The 12,643-nt window shown below is 44.1% G+C and overlaps 1 pseudogene; it reads left to right on the forward strand.

The window, feature by feature from the left end:
- Nucleotides 1-672: 672 nt before the first annotated feature.
- Nucleotides 673-12,339, forward strand: LOC127310729 (uncharacterized; annotated as a pseudogene).
- The last annotated feature ends 304 nt before the right edge of the window (nucleotides 12,340-12,643 follow it).

Genomic DNA, 12,643 nt, shown 5'->3' on the forward strand with positions numbered 1-12,643 from the left:
CGACGACTGGTCAGCCGACCGAGTTATAGATTTTAAATAAAAATCAGGTATCAATTATAAAATTGCTGAAAAGGTATTATTTTAAAAAAGCGCAAAGAAGAGTTAGCCCACTACTGTACATATCACTGCTCCTCTTCCCCTAAAAATATCATCAGATTTTACTTGTGAGCACTAGGAAATTTTGATGTTTTGTTCGAGAAGACACTCCTAGGAAAACGCCTATAGCCACATGGCTTACTATCGACGCACCCAAATAGCAACACGCCGGTTCTTACTACCGCCGGCGCAGCGGCTCACAGAATCATCGGTGAAATGTAGGCTAACGCCGACATGCAAGTAGCTAGGCGCGCTGGCGATAAAGGAGGGCCGCAGCTCCGGCTGGACCGGGCCTAGAGGAGTGCGCCGACGCTATTTTGCTATTACCGGCGCATGCTCGGGCTGGTGTGCTGGCGGTAATTCGTGGGCCAGGCCCAAGACAATTACAACGTCGTTCTCCACACCCATAATCCCCCAATTACCGCTCAGAGAATCATCGGTGAAATGTAGGCAAACGCCGACATGCAAGTAGCTAGGTGCGCTGGCGACAAAGGAGTGCCGCTCCGGCTGGATCGGGCCTAGTCCACGAAGATGCACCGGCATGGGAGTGCGCCGAGGGGGTGCCTATACACCGACATGGTCGGCGTGTACGGGGCACTGCACACCCAGCGACCAGGTCGGTTGGTTGGGCCGCAGCCCATTAAGAGTAGGTACATTTTTTCTTCTTTCTTTTTTGCTGTTTCTTTTCTGTTAATATTTTTCTTTTTCTATATCTAACTCTTAAAAAAAATATTTTCGGAGAACAAAATTTTAAAATCTGTTCAGATTTGAAATTTTCGAAATTTTAAAAATGTTCAGATTTTGATGTTTTTTTTGAAATTTGAACATTTTTGGATATGGACATAATTTAAATTTGAACATTTTTTAAAATTTGTAAAATTTATTTTTCCAAAAATTTAATAATTTTAGTTATGAACATTTTTCGAATTTGAATGTTTTTTCAAATTTGAACGCTTTATATATTTGAACGGATTTCAAATTTGAATGTTTTTATATTTTGCACATTTTTTGTATTTGAATATTTTTCAAATTTAAACAATTTTCAAATTTGGATATTTTTGAATTTTGAACATTTTCTGAATTTGAGCTATTTCTAAATTTGAACAATTAAAATAATCAGAAAAGAAATAAACCAAAAAAAGAAAAAGAAACAAAAAAGAAATAGAAAATGAAAAAGGAAAAGGAAAGGAAAAAAGGAAAAAGGAAACAGAAACGAAAATAATAGGTGAACTGGGCCGACCAGGCCGTCCCATACCGCGCGTGGGGGTGTGCGACGCGCGGTAGCGGCCGACCTGGTCGGTTGATACGTCTCCGACGTATCGATAATTTCTTATGTTCCATGCCACATTATTGATGTTATCTACATGTTTTATGCACACTTTATGTCATATTCGTGCATTTTCTGGAACTAACCTATTAACAAGATGCCGAAGTGCCAGTTGCTGTTTTCTGCTGTTTTTGGTTTCAGAAATCCTAGTAAGGAAATATTCTCGGAATTGGACGAAATAAAAGCCCAGGGGCCTATTTTTCCACGAAGCTTCCAGAAGTCCGAAGACGAAACGAAGAGGGGCCACGAGGCAGCCAGAGCATAGGGCGGCGCGGCCCCTGCCCTGGCCGCGCGGCCCTATGGTCTGGGCCCCTCGCGCCGCCTCTTGACCTACCTTTCCGCCTACTTAAAGCCTCCGTGACGAAACCCCCAGTACCGAGAGCCACGATACGGAAAACCTTCCAGAGACGCCGCCAACGCCGATCCCATCTTGGGGGATCCAGGAGATCGCCTCCGGCACCCTGCCGGAGAGGGGAATCATCTCCCGGAGGACTCTACGCTGCCATGGTCGCCTCCGGTGTGATGAGTGAGTAGTCTACCCCTGGACTATGGGTCCATAGCAGTAGCTAGATGGTTGTCTTCTCCCCATTGTGCTATCATTGTCGGATCTTGTGAGCTGCCTAACATGATCAAGATCATCTATCTGTAATTCTATATGTTGCGTTTGTTGGGATCCGATGAATAGAGAATACTTGTTATGTTGATTATCAAAGTTATATCTACGTGTTGTTTATGATCTTGCATGCTTTCCGTTACTAGTAGATGCTCTGGCCAAGTAGATGCTTGTAACTCCAAGAGGGAGTACTTATGCTCGATAGTGGGTTCATGCTCGCATTGACACCGGGACAAGGACAGAAAGTTCTAAGGTTGTGTTGTGCTGTTGCCACTAGGGATAAAACATTGATGCTATGTCTAAGGATGTAGTTGTTGATTACATTACGCACCATACTTAATGCAATTGTCTGTTGCTTTGCAACTTAATACTGGAGGGGGTTCGGATGATAACCTGAATGTGGACTTTTTAGGCATAGATGCAGTTGGATGGCGGTCTATGTACTTTGTCGTAATGACCAATTAAATCTCACTATAATCATCATGATATGTATGTGCATGGTCATGCTCTCTTTATTTGTCAATTGCCCAACTGTAATTTGTTCACCCAACATGCTGTTTGTCTTATGGGAGAGACACCTCTAGTGAACTGTGGACCCCGGTCCAATTCTCTTTACTGAAATACAATCTACTGCAATACTTGTTCTACTGTTTTCTGCAAACAATCATCTTCCACACAATACGGTTAATCCTTTGTTACAGCAAGCCGGTGAGATTGACAACCTCACTGTTTCGTTGGGGCAAAGTACTTTGGTTGTGTTGTGCAGGTTCCACGTTGGCGCCGGAATCCCTGGTGTTGCGCCGCACTACATCCCGCCGCCATCAACCTTCAACGTGCTTCTTGACTCCTACTGGTTCGATAAACCTTGGTTTCTTACTGAGGGAAACTTGCTGTTGTACGCATCACACCTTCCACTTGGGGTTCCCAACGAGCGTGTGCTTTACGCGTCATCAAGCTAAATTTCTGGCGCCGTTGCCGGGGAGATCAAGACACGCTGCAAGGGGAGTCTCCACTTCTCAATCTCTTTACTTTGTTTTTGTCTTGCTTAGTTTTATTTACTACTTTGTTTACTGCACTAAATCAAAATACAAAAAAATTAGTTGCTAGTTTTACTTTACTTGCTATCTTGTTTGCTATATCAAAAACACAAAAAAAATTAGTTACTTGCATTTACTTTATCTAGCTTGTTTTATTTACTGTTGCTAAAATGGCCAACGCTGAAAATACTAAGTTGTGTGACTTCACAACCACAAATAATAATGATTTCTTATGCACACCTATTGCTCCACCTGCTACTACAGCAGAATTCTTTGAAATTAAACCTGCTTTACTGAATCTTGTTATGCGAGAGCAATTTTCTGGTGTTAGTTCTGATGATGCTGCTGCCCATCTTAATAATTTTGTTGAACTATGTGAAATGCAAAAATATAAAGATGTAGATGGTGATATTATTAAACTAAAATTGTTCCCTTTCTCATTAAGAGGAAGAGCTAAAGATTGGTTGCTATCTCTGCCTAAGAATAGTATTGATTCATGGACTAAATGCAAGGATGCTTTTATTGGTAGATATTATCCCCCTGCTAAAATTATATCTTTGAGGAGTAGCATAATGAATTTTAAACAATTAGATACTGAACATGTTGCTCAAGCTTGGGAAAGAATGAAATCTCTGGTTAAAAATTGCCCAACCCATGGACTGACTACTTGGATGATCATCCAAACCTTCTATGCAGGACTAAATTTTTCTTCACGGAATTTATTGGATTCAGCTGCTGGAGGTACCTTTATGTCCATCACTCTTGGTGAGGCAACAAAGCTTCTTGATAATATGATGATCAATTACTCTGAATGGCACACGGAAAGAGCTCCACAAGGTAAGAAGGTAAATTCTGTCGAAGAAACCTCTTCCTTGAGTGATAAAATTGATGCTATTATGTCTATGCTTGTGAATGATAGGACTAATATTGATCCTAATAATGTTCCATTAGCTTCATTGGTTGCACAAGAAGAACATGTTGATGTGAACTTCATTAAAAATAATAATTTCAACAACAATGCTTACCGGAACAATTCTAGTAACAACTATAGGCCATATCCTTATAATAATAGCAACGGCTATGGTAATTGTTATGGTAATTCTTACAACAATAATAGGAATTCATCCCCTGGACTTGAAGCCATGCTTAAAGAATTTATTAGTACGCAAACTGGTTTTAACAAATCTGTTGAAGAAAAGCTTGGGAAAATTGATATACTTGCTTCTAAAGTCGATAGTCTTGCTGCTGATGTTGATCTTTTGAAATCGAAAGTTATGCCTAATGAGAATCATCATAATAAAATTGTTACTACAGCAAATGCCATTCAAGTTAGAATTAATGAGAATATAAGATTAATGGCTGAACTACGTGCTAGGTGGGATAGAGAAGAAAATGAAAAACTAGCTAAAGAGAAGAATGTAGCTAAAGTTTGGACTATTACCACCACTAGTAATGTTAATGCTACACATGTTGCTGCACCTCCTACTAATAATAATAAAAGAATTGGTGTTAGCAATGTTTCCACTTCTAATGCAAAGCGCGAGAAACTGCCTGAAACTGCTAAAACTGCTGAAACTGCCTGTGATAAAGCTGCTGAAATTTTTTCCAACATTGGGGATGATGATCCCATTGCTTTAGATTATAATGGTTTGAATTTTGATGATTTCCACATCTCTGAAGTTATAAAGTTCTTGCAAAAACTTGCTAAAAGTCCTAATGCTAGTGCTATAAATTTGGCTTTTACACATCACATTACAAATGCTCTCATAAAAGCTAGAGAAGAGAAACTAGAGCGCGAAGCCTCTATTCCTAAAAAGCTAGAGGATAGTTCGGAGCCCATCATTAAGATGAAGGTTAAAGATTTTGATTGTAATGCTTTATGTGATCTTGGTGCAAGTATTTCTGTTATGCCTAAGAAAATTTATGATATGCTTGACTTGCCACCGCTGAAAAATTGTTATTTGGATGTTAATCTTGCTGATCATTCTACAAAGAAACCTTTGGGGAAAGTTGATAATGTTCGCATTACCGTTAACAATAACCTTGTTCCCGTTGATTTTGTTGTCTTGGATATTGAATGCAATGCATCTTGTCCCATTATATTGGGAAGACCTTTTCTTCGAACTGTTGGTGCTATTATTGATATGAAGGAAGGTAATATAAAATATCAATTTCCTCTTAAGAAAGGTATGGAACACTTCCCTAGAAAGAGAATGAAGGTACCTTTTGATTCTATTATGAGAACAAATTATGATGTTGACACTTCGTCTCTTGATAATACTTGATACACACTTTCTGCGCCTAGCTGAAAGGCGTTAAAAAAAAGCGCTTATGGGAGACAACCCATGTTTTTTACCTATAGTACTTTGTTTTTATTTTGTGTCTTGGAAGTTATTTACTACTGTAGCAACCTCTCCTTATCTTAGTTTAGTGTTTTGTTGTGCCAAGTTAAGCCGTTGATAGAAAAGTAAGTACTAGATTTGGATTACTGCGCAGTTTCAGATTTCTTTGCTGTCACGAATCTGGGTCCACATCCCTGTAGGTAGCTCAGAAAATTAAGCCAATTTACGTGCATGATCCTCAGATATGTACGCAACTTTCATTCAATTTGAGCATTTTCATTTGAGCAAGTCTGTTGCCATTTTAAAATTCGTCAATACGAATTGTTCTGTTTTGACAGATTCTGCCTTTTATTTCGCATTGCCTCTTTTGCTATGTTGGATGAATTTCTTTGATCCACTAATGTCCAGTAGCATTATGCAATGTCCAGAAGTGTTAAGAATGATTGTGTCACCTCTGAATATGTTAATTTTTATTGTGCACTAACCCTCTAATGAGTTGTTTCGAGTTTGGTGTGGAGGAAGTTTTCAAGGATCAAGAGAGGAGTATGATGCAACATGATCAAGGAGAGTGAAAGCTCTAAGCTTGGGGATGCCCCGGTGGTTCACCCCTGCATATATCAAGAAGACTCAAGCGTCTAAGCTTGGGGATGCCCAAGGCATCCCCTTCTTCATCGACAACATTATCAGGTTCCTCCCCTGAAACTATATTTTTATTCCATCACATCTTATGTGCTTTGCTTGGAGCGTCGGTTTGTTTTTGTTTTTTGTTTTGTTTGAATAAAATGGATCCTAGCATTCACTTTATGGGAGAGAGACACGCTCCGCTGTAGCATATGGACAAGTATGTCCTTGGTTTCTACTCATAGTATTCATGGCGAAGTTTCTCCTTCGTTAAATTGTTATATGGTTGGAATTGGAAAATGATACATGTAGTAATTGCTATAAATGTCTTGGGTAATGTGATACTTGGCAATTGTTGTGCTCATGATTAAGCTTTTGCATCATATGCTTTGCACCCATTAATGAAGAAATACATAGAGCATGCTAAAATTTGGTTTGCATATTTGGTTTCTCTAAGGTCTAGATAATTTCTAGTATTGAGTTTGAACAACAAGGAAGACGGTGTAGAGTCTTATAATGTTTTCAATATGTCTTTTATGTGAGTTTTGCTGCACCGGTTCATCCTTGTGTTTGTTTCAAATAAGCCTTGCTAGCCTAAACCTTGTATCGAGAGGGATTACTTCTCATGCATCCAAAATACTTGAGCCAACTACTATGCCATTTGTGTCCACCATACCTACCTACTACATGGTATTTTTCGCCATTCCAAAGTAAATTGCTTGAGTGCTACCTTTAAAATTCCATCATCCACCTTTGCAATATATAGCTCATGGGACAAATAGCTTAAAAACTATTGTGGTATTGAATATGTAATTATGCACTTTATCTCTTATTAAGTTGCTTGTTGTGCGATAACCATGTTCACTGGGGACGCCATCAACTATTTATTGTTGAATTTCATGTGAGTTGCTATGCATGTCCGTCTTGTCTGAAGTAAGAGAGATCTACTACCTTATGGTTAAGCATGCATAATGTTAGAGAAGAACATTGGGCCGCTAACTAAAGCCATGATCCATGGTGGAAGTTTCAGTTTTGGACATATATCCTCAAATCTCAAATGAGAAAATTATTAATTGTTGTTACATGCTTATGCATAAAAGAGGAGTCCATTATCTGTTGTCTATGTTGTCCCGGTATGGATGTCTAAGTTGAAGAATAATCAATAGCGAGAAATCCAATGCGAGCTTTCTCCTTAGACCTTTGTACAAAGTGCGGCATAGAGGTACCCCTTTGTGACACTTGGTAAAAACATGTGCATTGTGATGATCCGGTAGTCCAAGCTAATTAGGACAAGGTGCGGGCACTATTAGTACACTATGCATGAGGCTTGCAACTTATAAGATATAATTTACATGATGCATATGCTTTATTACTACCGTTGACAAAATTGTTTCATGTTTTCAAAATCAAAGCTCTAGCACAAATATAGCAATCGATGCTTTTCCTCTATGGAGGACCTTTCTTTTACTTTCAATGTTGAGTCAGTTCACCTATTTCTCTCCACCTCAAAGAAGCAAACACTTGTGTGAACTGTGCATTGATTCCTACATACTTGCTTATTGCACTTATTATATTACTCTATGTTGACAATATCCATGAGATATACATGTTACAAGTTGAAAGCAACTGCTGAAACTTAATCTTCTTTTGTGTTGCTTCAATGCCTTTACTTTGAATTATTGCTTTATGAGTTAACTCTTATGCAAGACTTATTGATGCTTGTCTTGAAGTGCTATTCATGAAAAGTCTTTGCTTTATGATTCACTTGTTTACTCATGTCATATACATTGTTTTGATCGCTGCATTCACTACATATGCTTTACAAATAGTATGATCAAGATTATGATGGCATGTCACTCCATAAATTATCTGTGTTATCGTTTTACCTGCTCGGGACGAGCAGAACTAAGCTTGGGGATGCTGATACGTCTCCGACGTATCGATAATTTCTTATGTTCCATGCCACATTATTGATGTTATCTACATGTTTTATGCACACTTTATGTCATATTCGTGCATTTTCTGGAACTAACCTATTAACAAGATGCCGAAGTGCCAGTTGCTGTTTTCTGCTGTTTTGGTTTCAGAAATCCTAGTAAGGAAATATTCTCGGAATTGGACGAAATAAAAGCCCAGGGGCCTATTTTTCCACGAAGCTTCCAGAAGTCCGAAGACGAAACGAAAAGGGGCCACGAGGCAGCCAGAGCATAGGGCGGCGCGGCCCCTGCCCTGGCCGCGCGGCCCTATGGTCTGGGCCCCTCGCGCCGCCTCTTGACCTACCCTTCCGCCTACTTAAAGCCTCCGTGACGAAACCCCCAGTACCGAGAGCCACGATACGGAAAACCTTCCAGAGACGCCGCCAACGCCGATCCCATCTCGGGGGATCCAGGAGATCGCCTCCGGCACCCTGCCGGAGAGGGGAATCATCTCCCGGAGGACTCTACGCCGCCATGGTCGCCTCCGGTGTGATGAGTGAGTAGTCTACCCCTGGACTATGGGTCCATAGCAGTAGCTAGATGGTTGTCTTCTCCCCATTGTGCTATCATTGTCGGATCTTGTGAGCTGCCTAACATGATCAAGATCATCTATCTGTAATTCTATATGTTGCGTTTGTTGGGATCCGATGAATAGAGAATACTTGTTATGTTGATTATCAAAGTTATATCTACGTGTTGTTTATGATCTTGTATGCTTTCCGTTACTAGTAGATGCTCTGGCCAAGTAGATGCTTGTAACTCCAAGAGGGAGTACTTATGCTCGATAGTGGGTTCATGCCTGCATTGACACCGGGACAAAGTGAGAAAGTTCTAAGGTTGTGTTATGCTGTTGCCACTAGGGATAAAACATTGATGCTATGTCTAAGGATGTAGTTGTTGATTACATTACGCACCATACTTAATGCAATTGTCTGTTGCTTTGCAACTTAATACTGGAGGGGGTTCGGATGATAACCTGAAGGTGGACTTTTTAGGCATAGATGCAGTTGGATGGCGGTCTATGTACTTTGTCGTAATGCCCAATTAAATCTCACTATAATCATCATGATATGTATGTGCATGGTCATGCTCTCTTTATTTGTCAATTGCCCAACTGTAATTTGTTCACCCAACATGCTGTTTGTCTTATGGGAGAGACACCTCTAGTGAACTGTGGACCCCGGTCCAATTCTCTTTACTGAAATACAATCTACTGCAATACTTGTTCTACTGTTTTCTGCAAACAATCATCTTCCACACAATACGGTTAATCCTTTGTTACAGCAAGCCGGTGAGATTGACAACCTCACTGTTTCGTTGGGGCAAAGTACTTTGGTTGTGTTGTGCAGGTTCCACGTTGGCGCCGGAATCCCTGGTGTTGTGCCGCACTACATCCCGCCGCCATCAACCTTCAACGTGCTTCTTGACTCCTACTGGTTCGATAAACCTTGGTTTCTTACTGAGGGAAACTTGCTGCTGTACGCATCACACCTTCCACTTGGGGTTCCCAACGAGCGTGTGCTTTACGCGTCATCATCGGTGTATAGGAATTGCACTGCGGTGACGATATTTTGCTATTACCGGCGCATGCTCGGCCTGGTGCGCCAGTGGTAATTCGTGGGCCAGGCCCAAGCCAATTACAGCGTTGTTCTCCACACCCGTAATCCCCCCAATTACCAGCACCACACCGGCCATGGCAACGTCGGCCCGTGCAGCTGCAGTTCGCACGGGCCACGGCGGCCAAGGGTTCGCAGTGGCGCAGGGCGAGGTGCATACCCGGAGTGTCTTCTTCACGTACGTATCCACGCACGACCTAGTCGGGACGGATTCTGCACGCACGGCGCACGATCGAGCTGTGAGAGAGCGATGACGACGGAGACGGACATCTTCCTCCACCGCCCTATCTCGCCGGCGGCGGCGGCACCGATGGACAGCGACGACATGCTCCGCGAGATCCTCCTCCGCCTACACTCACTCCCGTCCTCTCTCCCACGCGCCTCCCTCGTCTGCAAGCGCTGGCGCCGCCTTATCACCGACCCCGTCTTCCGCCGCCGCTTCCGCATCCACCACCACCGTCGCAACCCTCCCCTCCTCGATCGGTTTCTTCGACGGGCACTCCCGCTCCTTCCAGCCAACCATGTCGGCCCCGGATCGTATCCCGCCAAACCGCTTCTCCTCGCAACTAGACAACCGCTTCCTGACCCTTGGATGCCGCCATGGCCTCCTACTATTCCTGGACGCGTGGCGGCGTCAGGTCCTGGTGTGGGATCCCGCCACCTCCGACCAGCACCGCATAGATCTTCCCTCCAGGTTAGAAGATGCAACCAAGGCCCTCGTCAATGGGGAGGTGCTTCTCGCTCCTGCAGGAGACGCCACCCGATGCTGCTTACACTTCCACGTGGTCTTGCTAGCAGTGGCACACAACAATAACTACGCTCATAAACACGCCCTCGCCTGCGTTTACTCGTCGGATACAGAAACTTGGGGTGATATAATCTCAACACCGCTTCCATCCAAGGATCTTATGGGCAAGCCTGCCGTGCTGATTGGGAGCTCTCTCCATTGGATGCTTGCCGGGAATCAAAACCCGCTTGGAGTTCTCGAGTTTGATCTGGAGAGGCAGATGCTAGCTGTGATAGAGATAGAGGTGCCGCTCGACAGGTTTGCCAAGAGGAACTGCGAATTCTGGGTTATGCGAGCAAAGGGTGGTGGCATTGGTCTCCTCTCCGTCTCAGAGGCAGACTTCAGAATCCAATTATGGAAAAGGGAGAGGAAAAGGAAGGGTGGTGTTGCTTCATGGAAGGAAACTGCTGGGCGTCCCCCGGGGGATCTGATTCCCCAGCCCCCGGGTCCCCAGCCGTCGGATCAACCATTTTGACGGTTAGATTTGCATGTAGCAAAAAAACATCTTCCGGCAGCAAAAAATCACCCCCGGCAGCAAATGACTGAAGCAAAAAACGGTTCATTCATAAAAAGAAAAAAAAAAGGCTGGGCTCGCCTGAGACCTCGCCGGAGACCACGTAGCAAACATATTACGCAGATGTAGCAAAACCGCAAATAAATTGTAGCAAATTTTTTTATTCATATGTTGCAAATCCTCTAAGACATCAACGGAGACATCGTCTGCAGCTGGCAGCAAACGCCGTCCGAGGTTGCAGCAACTCCGTTCGTCCAGGACAGCAACGCCACAAGCTGCTAGTAGCAACGCCCTATGCCTATGGTAGCAAAAATCCACCCTCCACCGGTAGCAATACCGGACACCTTAAATAGCAAAACCGACCTCCGCAGGTAGCAACACCGCAGGCCTAAGGCAGCAAAACTCCCTAACGAAGCAGAGGAGCACGAGATGGAGGTGGCGCTGGTAGCATCGGAGGCGACCGCTTGTAGCATCGACGCCCTCGGCTGATAGCAACAGTGACAGCCACTAGTAGCATCCAAAAATTGGGCTACACAGCAGCGTCGTCGCCCGGAGCATGGCGCCCAGAGCATGGCTATAGCACGGCAGCGGGAGTGGCTGGGCCGCGGGGGCGCGGCGGCGCTGCGGCCCGAACTCGTGTGGAGGGACGACGAGCACACGGCAACGGACGGGGAGAGGAGGACCTCGCGGCGCCATGGCCGCACCTCGCGGCGGCGCGCGCCGGCAGCCAGAGCATTGTTGCGGCACGGCGGCGGGAGTAGTTGGGGTGCGGCGGCGCGTGGCTGGGGCGCTGCGGCCCGAGCTCGTGCGGAGGCTCCCTGGCCGGCCTCCTTTGCTCCGTCTCGGCCGCTCCATTGCTTGTAGAGAGAAGAAGATAAGGAAAAAAAGAGTGGAGAGGAGTTGCGCGGCGGCGACCGGCTGCGCGACGGCGACCGGCTGCGCGGCGGCGACCGGCTGCGCGGCGGCGAGGCGTGAACGGCGGCGCAGCGGAGAGCTCGCCGTGCGGTACCTCGTTTGCTCATCTCCGTGCGTGTGTGAAAACGAAGGGATAGGGATAGGTGAACGTGGGTGGGGTCCACCCACGTGCTGCGCAGGAGTAGTTTTGACCCTTCAATCGTGCGGCCAGGCAACCGGGGGTTGCAAAAGCGTTATCCCCCGGGGGAATAGTATCATTTTCCTTCATGGAAGGCAGGAAGAACTATTCGACTTGATAAACTACTTCAACTGAACTCTGAGGAGAAAGGGAACCTAACGATGCTAGGGTTGGCTGAGAACAATAATGTTGTGTTCCTGTGGACAGTTGCCGGTCTCTTCATGGTGCAGCTTCACACATTGCAGTTCAACAAGGTTTTCAACACCAACATTTCTGAATGTTATCCATTCGAAAGCGTCTATACAGCGCAGGTATAACAAAACCAAGTTATATTTCACTAATTGGTTGATGGTAATGCCATCCACATCCTATTGTGTTGAACTAACAATTTAAAGGAATGATGTATCAATTGTTTCTTTCAATTCTTGATGAACTGACCAACATATAGCTTTTTTACTGTGGTCTGTTGTGATGCTTGTGTGGTGGAATTCTATGTGATGGTTGTATGACGAAAACAATCTGTTAGTGCTACCAACGTATCCCTTTATGTTTTTATATATGTCATATAGTTCTATTTCTGTAGCAATAATATTGTACTATAGTACGATTTTACGTTTCCTT

Source organism: Lolium perenne, chromosome 6 (assembly GCF_019359855.2).
Source record: "Lolium perenne isolate Kyuss_39 chromosome 6, Kyuss_2.0, whole genome shotgun sequence".
NCBI classification, from domain to species: Eukaryota; Viridiplantae; Streptophyta; class Magnoliopsida; order Poales; family Poaceae; genus Lolium; species Lolium perenne.